Below are 7,604 nucleotides of genomic sequence, written 5' to 3' on the forward strand. Positions count from 1 at the left end.
ATTTGAACTCAGGTGCTCCTGACTCCAGGGCCAGTGCTCTATCCACTGTACCACCTAGCTGCCCTGCTTCCCTTACAAATATGAAGTGGAAGTTATAAATAGATTTAAGGAGGTAGATCTGGTAGACAGATTACCTGAACTATGGACAGAGGTTTGCAATATTGTACAAAAGGCAATAACAAAATACATACCAAAGAAAAAAAATCAAAATGGCTATCTGAGGAGTCTTTTCAAATAACTGAGGAAAGAAGAAAAAGTGAATGGTAAAGGAAAAGGAGAAATATATACCCAAATGAATGCAGAATTCCAGAGAATAGCAAGGAGATATTAGAAGGTTCTCTTAAATGAGCAAAGCAAACAAATAGAAGAAAACAACAGAATGGGAAAGATAAGACATCTCCTCAAGAAAATTAGAGATTTCAAGGGAACATTTCCAGCAAAAATGAGCATGGTAAAAGACAAAAGTGGTAGGGACTTAACAGAAGCAGAAATGATTAAGAAGAGGTGGCAAGAATACACAGAAGAACTATACAAGAAAGATCTTAACGTAACCAATAACCATAATGTTGTGGTTACTGATTTAGAGTCAGATAACCTAGAGGATGAAGTCGTGTGAGCCTTAGGAAGCATTGCTAACAATAAAGCTAGGGGAGGTAAGGGAATTCTAGCTGAGGTATTTGAAATCCTAAAAGATGATGTGTTCTGCTTTAAATATGACAGCAAATTTGGAAAACTCAACAGTGGCCATTGGATTGGAAAAGATCAATTTACATCCTAATCCTAAAGAAGGACAATGCCAAGGAATGTTCAAACTGAACAATTGTGTTAATTTTACATGCCAGCAAGGTTATAGTTAAGATTCTGGAAGCTAGGTGTCAGCAACATGTGAACCTAGAATTATCAAAAGGGCAGGCTGGTATTTGAAGAGGCAGAGGAACTAGAGACCAAATTGCCAACTACACTGAATTATGGAGAAAGCAAGCGAGTTCCAGAAAAACATCTATTTCTGCTTCATTGACTACCTCAAAGTCTTTGACTGTGTGGATCACAGCAAGTCCTCAAAGAGGTGGGAGTATGAGATCATCTTACTTGTCTCCTGAGAAACCTGTACATGAGCCAAGAAGCAATAACTGGAACCAAACATAGAACAACTGACTGGTTTGAGATTGAAAACGAGAAAGCTAAAACTCAGTACTTATGTATTGGCTAAAAAAAGTGTTTGTAATATCTCCAGACATGGGCAATGCACAATATTTTTCAGATTATCAAGGAAGTATGAGGTGGGTAACAGCATTAGACTTGGACTCAGAAAGATTTGGTTTAAATTCCACCTCAGACGTAGTAACTATGTGACATTGGGCAAATCACTTAACCTCTCTGAGCCTCAGTTTCCTTATGTGTAAAAAGGGGATAGTAATAACACCCACTTCACAGGATCATTGTGTGAATTGAAGAAAAGTAATGTATGGAGCTGGCTTTGCAAACCTTAAAGGAGCTGCATAAAAATATGAGCTATTATTATCAAGAAATATTTGTCATCTGATTGATGAACAAAGATAAGGATCATTACGTGCATTGACAAATTAAGTTCTTTATGAGAGGATACATTATCTTACAGATGGAGCAGAAATGAGAAGTCAAAACTACTGCTAAGAAGACATCGGTGATCAGTGATATTTGGTTGGCCTGTCACTGGGGCTGAACACATTGTGACCTTGTTACAGGTGTTGTTGCCTTGTGAACATACTGTGACATGATATTAATTTCAAAACTTGTGCATGTCATTTGTGTTGCCAGAGACTAACTTGTAAACAATATGGTAAGAGCTTTACACAGCACCTGGGAGTGCTCTTTACTACCAAGAGGCAAAGGGGACTAGAAGAGAAAAAAAAAAGAGACTAAGAGGACACAGGCTCAGTTTGCAGTATTACTGTTGCCATGGCAACCTACTGGCTCTTCTGTGATGAGCTGTTGCTATCATTCAGAAAAAAAAAAGCCATAACTTTTGCATTTTTTTCTTCGTGGTTATTTCTGTGGACTTTTCCTTCTTGTACCAGTGACTATTCAAACTACAAAGCAAGTTCTATTAGTTGCTTTGAGATCATGTCATTCAATTTATATAATTCGGGTTTTTAAAAGGCATGAAAAAGGGAATTCTTTTGCATTTGAGTTTAGTGTGTCTCATGGATGGTCTAGGTACAGCATAACATGAGTCTTAGAGAAAAGTAGGGAATTCAATTCTAGTCAATTAAACAAGTACTTATGAGGAACACGTCAGTCATTGGGCAAGGTACTGGGGATAAAGACAAAAGTGAAACAGAACCTGCCCTCAAGGAATTTATATTCTGCTGAGATAAAAAAATATGCATGAAAAATGAAACATAAAATTTATTTAGGTAAATGTATTTTGAATAAAATTAAATACAAAATAATATCTGTGGGAAGACATTGTACTGGGGAAAACAACACATGAAGAGAAGAATTAGATCTAAAATACATACAAAATTATTTCCAGGGGGATGACAAAGGTCTGATATAAAGAGAAGTTTGTTCACAAAGAATGGAGGTTCTGAAGAGCACAGATGATAGGTATAATGGGAAAGAGATGCAAGAAAGATAGGCTGACATGTGTGAGTATGAGAGATTGGTCATCTAAGAAGGGAACAGAATCCAAGATATTTTCACCACTATCTTAAACAATGCCGAAAACACTAGTATAAGATTCATCCCTTTGTGTTGTAAAGTCTTCAAGAATAAGAATCCTCTTAAAATTCAAATACCACTGGAAAGATAAAAAACCTTAAACCTTCAATCTCATTTCTGTACATTTAATGGATCCATGGTTTTAATTAATATAGCTACTCCTTAAAATAGCGCAGATCTTAACCCCCTCATACCTTTATGATTCTTACCTATGACCTTCCATAGAGATTCTCCCCAATGTGCTAGAGGCTTTCAGCTAGGTCTTTTATTTTATTTTATTTTTTAACATTTTGTGGGTACTAAACACTGAAGCACTCAAGCTTGTTCATCTCTTATTCCTCAGTCTTCCTTTATAACTTGATTACCTCCCTTTACAGTGATACATATTCAGGGTAATGTCTTTTACACTACTGCTCCCACACAAGTCATTATGGGTAACACATTGTAACCCACCTATATCTCCCATGCATGTCTTTATTGCCTTTTGAGTAAAACAACTTAGATTATTTGGAGATTATGGTGTTCCACAACTTAAAGCCATGTCACATTACTGGGAGAACATTCATATTAAAGAGATGGGCTTTTGTAATAGGGAGCAGCTTGGTATTGACAATTTCCTAATAACAAGCTAGTCAGTCTTCTCTTCTATTCAATTCATGATCCAACACGTAATCTATCTTCAGTGCCTGTCCAAAGAATATGTAAGCTCTATCTTCTGAATTAGTCATTCTGGGAAATCCTAGGAACTCCTCTCAGGATAATGTTTTTAAATGCATAAAACAAAATATATAGGATTACAAAGGAAACTAAATGTATTGAAATATAGTTCTCAAAAAATTAAAGTCATGATATAGTAATACATCTAGCACTATGTCTAATAACTACCATATTTTTAAAGTAGTGATAGGGATAAATAGTATTTAGAGATATCTGCAATAGTTATAATATGATATGAAAATATTTGTAATTTCTATTGATGAAAGTCACTGGTATGCTAATGCTATTGTGGTTTGTTGCCGACAAGTTTGTTGCCCTCAAAGTATAATGGAAGGAAATGCTAAATTTCGGCTAGAGGTTAGTAAAAACAAAGATGTAAGTTTTTTTTCCCCATTCAGGTTCACAGTAGGTGCATGTTAGGTTAATAACTCAGCCTAAATCAATCTGTCCTGACATTCCCAACTGTTAGAACCTTCCTTTCATTATCTTGTTTATATATTTATTCATTTTGTACATGCCTATATCTGGACATATTATCTGTCCCAGAAAGGTAACAACTAGAATATTAGCTCCTCAAGGACACAGGCTGTTTTACTTTAATTTTGTATCTCTTGGCCTGGCACATAACCAACATTTAATAAATGCTTGTCATATGGTGGATTTACTGGTTAATATATAGATAGAATAACAATGGAAGTCGCATTAAGCTATATGTCATGATCTGTATGATATACACTATTATGCTACTTAATTTTCCTTGTATGGATAGGTAGGCCAATCTCTTTTCAGAGTCTGATTTTCCCTGAGAAAGACATGTAGCATTCTGGCATCTGTTGGTATCACTACCTTGTCACTCACAGACAGGAGCGTCTGGAGGATCTTGCCATGTATATGAATACCCATTTCTTTTTAGATTCGATGCAGGACATCTTCCATGATGATAATGGTGAACACCTCTGACAAGCACCTCTTCCCATTTTATTCATCTTTTGATTTCAATAATCAGAACATAACAAGTTTGTCTTTGTACTTTTATAAATCGAGAAAGTTTATACGCTCTTAACAAATGCGTGGGAGACTTGTTGAAGGGAAAAATGGTTTGGCATGGGGTTTTTTGCTGTTTTAAGCTCTATTTTTCTATAATGAATAAAATTCTTCTTTGTAGTTATCCTAAGACTCTGTCTTGTGTTCTATTCTCTTCTTTCTGTACATTTAGTCCCTCAATGATTTAATCAGTTCTCAAGGGTTTAATTATGCAGATGATGGTAAAATCTGTATATCCAGCTCTGAAATCAAGTGTCTGAATAACCAACTACCTGATGAATATCTTATAACCATTGTATAAGCAACAAAAAGTTAACATATCAAAAATGGAACTCCTATCCCCTCCCCCAACCCTTCTCTGTTCAAATTCCTCTGGATAGCACTACCTTCCTTCCACTCATTCAAATTTGCAAATTTAGATTCATCCTTGACTCTTCCCTCTCCCTCAAGATTCATATCCAATCAGTTGTCCAGTCTTGTCAAATCTACCCTCAAAATATCTCTCACATCTATCTCCTCTCCATTTACAGAGTCTCTAATCTTCAGTGACTTCTGTTGTCTCTAGGATGAAATATGAAATCTGCCATTTAATGCCCTACTCTCCACAATCCAGTCCCCTCCTGTCTTTCTGCTCATATTTCACATTACTCCCCTTCATATACTATCTTTGCAGCTGTTGCTGCTGCTGCTCAGTTATATTCAACTCCTGTGAACTTATTTGGGATTTTTGTGGAAAAGATACTGGAGTGGTTTGCCATTTCCTTCTCAAGCTCATTTTATAGATGAGGAAATTAAGGCAAACAGCATTACGTGACCTTCCCAGGGTCACAGAGGTAGTAAGTGTTTGAGGCTAGATTTGAATTCATGAAGATGAGTCTTTCTGATTCCAAGCCCGGGGCTTTATCCACTGTGCCACCTAAATGCCCACTATCTTTTTTTTCTAATCCAAATGGTAAACTAGATATTCTCCATTCCCTATACATGGAATTCCAACCTATACCTCCACACTTGCACACATAGTGTCCTATGTTTCATACTTTCTTCTACTATCTGCCTCAGGGAATCCTTAGCTTTTTTCAGGGCTTAGCTACTGCCCAATTATTGTTCCTGATTCCCTCCAGTTATTAATGCTCTTTCCCTCTTAAGATTACTTTGTATTACTTGATATATATTTTGTATTTGTTAATTTCAGTACATCTTGTATTGCCCTCCCCTCTACCCAGTAGCATGTCAGATAGAGGATTTTGTTTTTGTCTTTAATCCCTTTAATAATCATTTAATAAGTGTTGAATTGAGTTAAATAATTAAGAGAGGATTCTACCATTGTGGGACTATGAAGATGTGGCCTACTGACAAAATTATCTGAAAAAGCCTGTCTTTCCCTTCTTATAGTTTAATCAAGGATACTCTTGATATGTAGTATGCAAAGAGTATTCTCATAAACATTTTATAGAAAAATTAAATATATGATTCAGTAATTGCTACTGTCTTCCTAGTCACTTTTTTTTGGATTAGTAATACAATGTGATTTGTATCTATTTTTTAAATCTTCCCTTCGTAGTACAATACCTGGCACATAATAGGTGCTTAATAAATGCTTTCTGTCTTGTTGATTTGAAAGTTGATCACCTGGTACCTTTAAAATTGTTTTACTTAAAGCAGAGGTGTCAAACATCACATGAGGCCCACAACACTTTAGTGCTAGCCAAAATAGAGAAAGTCGAAATAGTTAACAAAATTAATAAAAATACAATAGAACATGCATAATGTCATATGTAGTTTTCTAAGTCAGCATACAACATGCAAGGATCCTTCTATTTCAGTTTAATACCACTGACCTAAAACATGCCTTCCCCGGAAAGAATCCTTGCTTTTAAAAAAGTTTTTCCCAATTTCATGTTCTCAATGTCATTTCTTCTTCTTCATTTGCTTTAGAAATATCCATTTGGCTGCTGTGTGAAAGAAGGATTTGAAGAAGGACAGAATGCAAACAGGGAGCTCAATTAGGAGGATATTATAATAGCCCAAGTTAGAGGTGATGAGCCTTGAACTAGGGTGGGTTGCCAAATATATACAGGAGTAGAATTGAAAGGATTTAGCAACTAATTAAGAGAGATGAGAGAGAGGAATTGAATTAAGCAATAAATCAACAATCATTTATTAGGGAACTATATGCTAACTACTGGGAACACAAAGACAAAAAGGAAAAGTTCTCTTTCCTCAAACAGCTTACATTCTGTTGGAGAAGACAACATATACAAAAATAAGTATACACAAAATTTACAAAAGAAATACAAAAGATATTTGTGGGGAAAGACACTAACAGCTGATAAGGACAGGCTTCATGTTAAAACATTTAGCATATAGAGATTTTTGAAAGAATTAAGAGATTCTACAAAGTGGAGATGAGGTGGCCATGCATACCAGTAATGGGGGACAGCAAGTACATAGAAACAAGTATAGGCAATTGAATGAAGAGTCAAGGATGGTTTTAATGATAGTTCACCTGGGAGGATAGGGGTAACCTTAAAAGAAACAGAGAAGTTTAGAAGAGGAGCAGGCCTGGAGGAAAGGGAAAGATGATAAGGTCTATTTTGGCCCATGTTGAATTTAAGATGTGTATAGGATATCCAGAAAATATTTGGTAAATAGTAATGAGGCACAGTAGTTCAACTGAGAGATTAGGATTGGATAGAGATTTGGGATTTGTCTATGTGAACAAATGGAAATAGATAAGATCAACAGGTAAGAGCATGTAAAGAGAAAAGGACCCAGAACAGAACCAATAGAGACCTCCAGGCTAAGGGAGTAGGAGATTATGAGCCAGCTAAGAAGCCTGAGGAACAATCTGGTAGATAGGGTCTTGGCTTTGAATAACCAAGTAGAGCAATGTCAAAAAAGCAAAGCAAAGAAAAAAAGTAGAAGAGGATATTGTCAATAGTCTGAAGTTATAGAAAGCCCACAAAGGATTAGAATGAAAAGAAGACATGGAATAGGTCTGTTTTTCATTGGCATAAGGAATTCCTAGGTGAGACAAGCTATAGAGAGACCATGGCAGGGAGGCGTTCAGCCTTTTCTCTCTGGAACTTCATCTCTGAGGCTCTACTGCAGCATGGATGGTCTAATCTATTTCAAGGCCC

At 36.0% G+C, this 7,604-nt stretch overlaps 1 pseudogene; it reads left to right on the forward strand.

Moving 5' to 3' along the window:
* Window positions 1-379: 379 nt before the first annotated feature.
* On the forward strand, window positions 380-1,100 carry LOC118851091 (annotated as a pseudogene).
* Window positions 1,101-7,604: the final 6,504 nt, after the last annotated feature.

This window comes from Trichosurus vulpecula, chromosome 5, assembly GCF_011100635.1.
Source record: "Trichosurus vulpecula isolate mTriVul1 chromosome 5, mTriVul1.pri, whole genome shotgun sequence".
NCBI lineage: Eukaryota > Metazoa > Chordata > Mammalia > Diprotodontia > Phalangeridae > Trichosurus > Trichosurus vulpecula.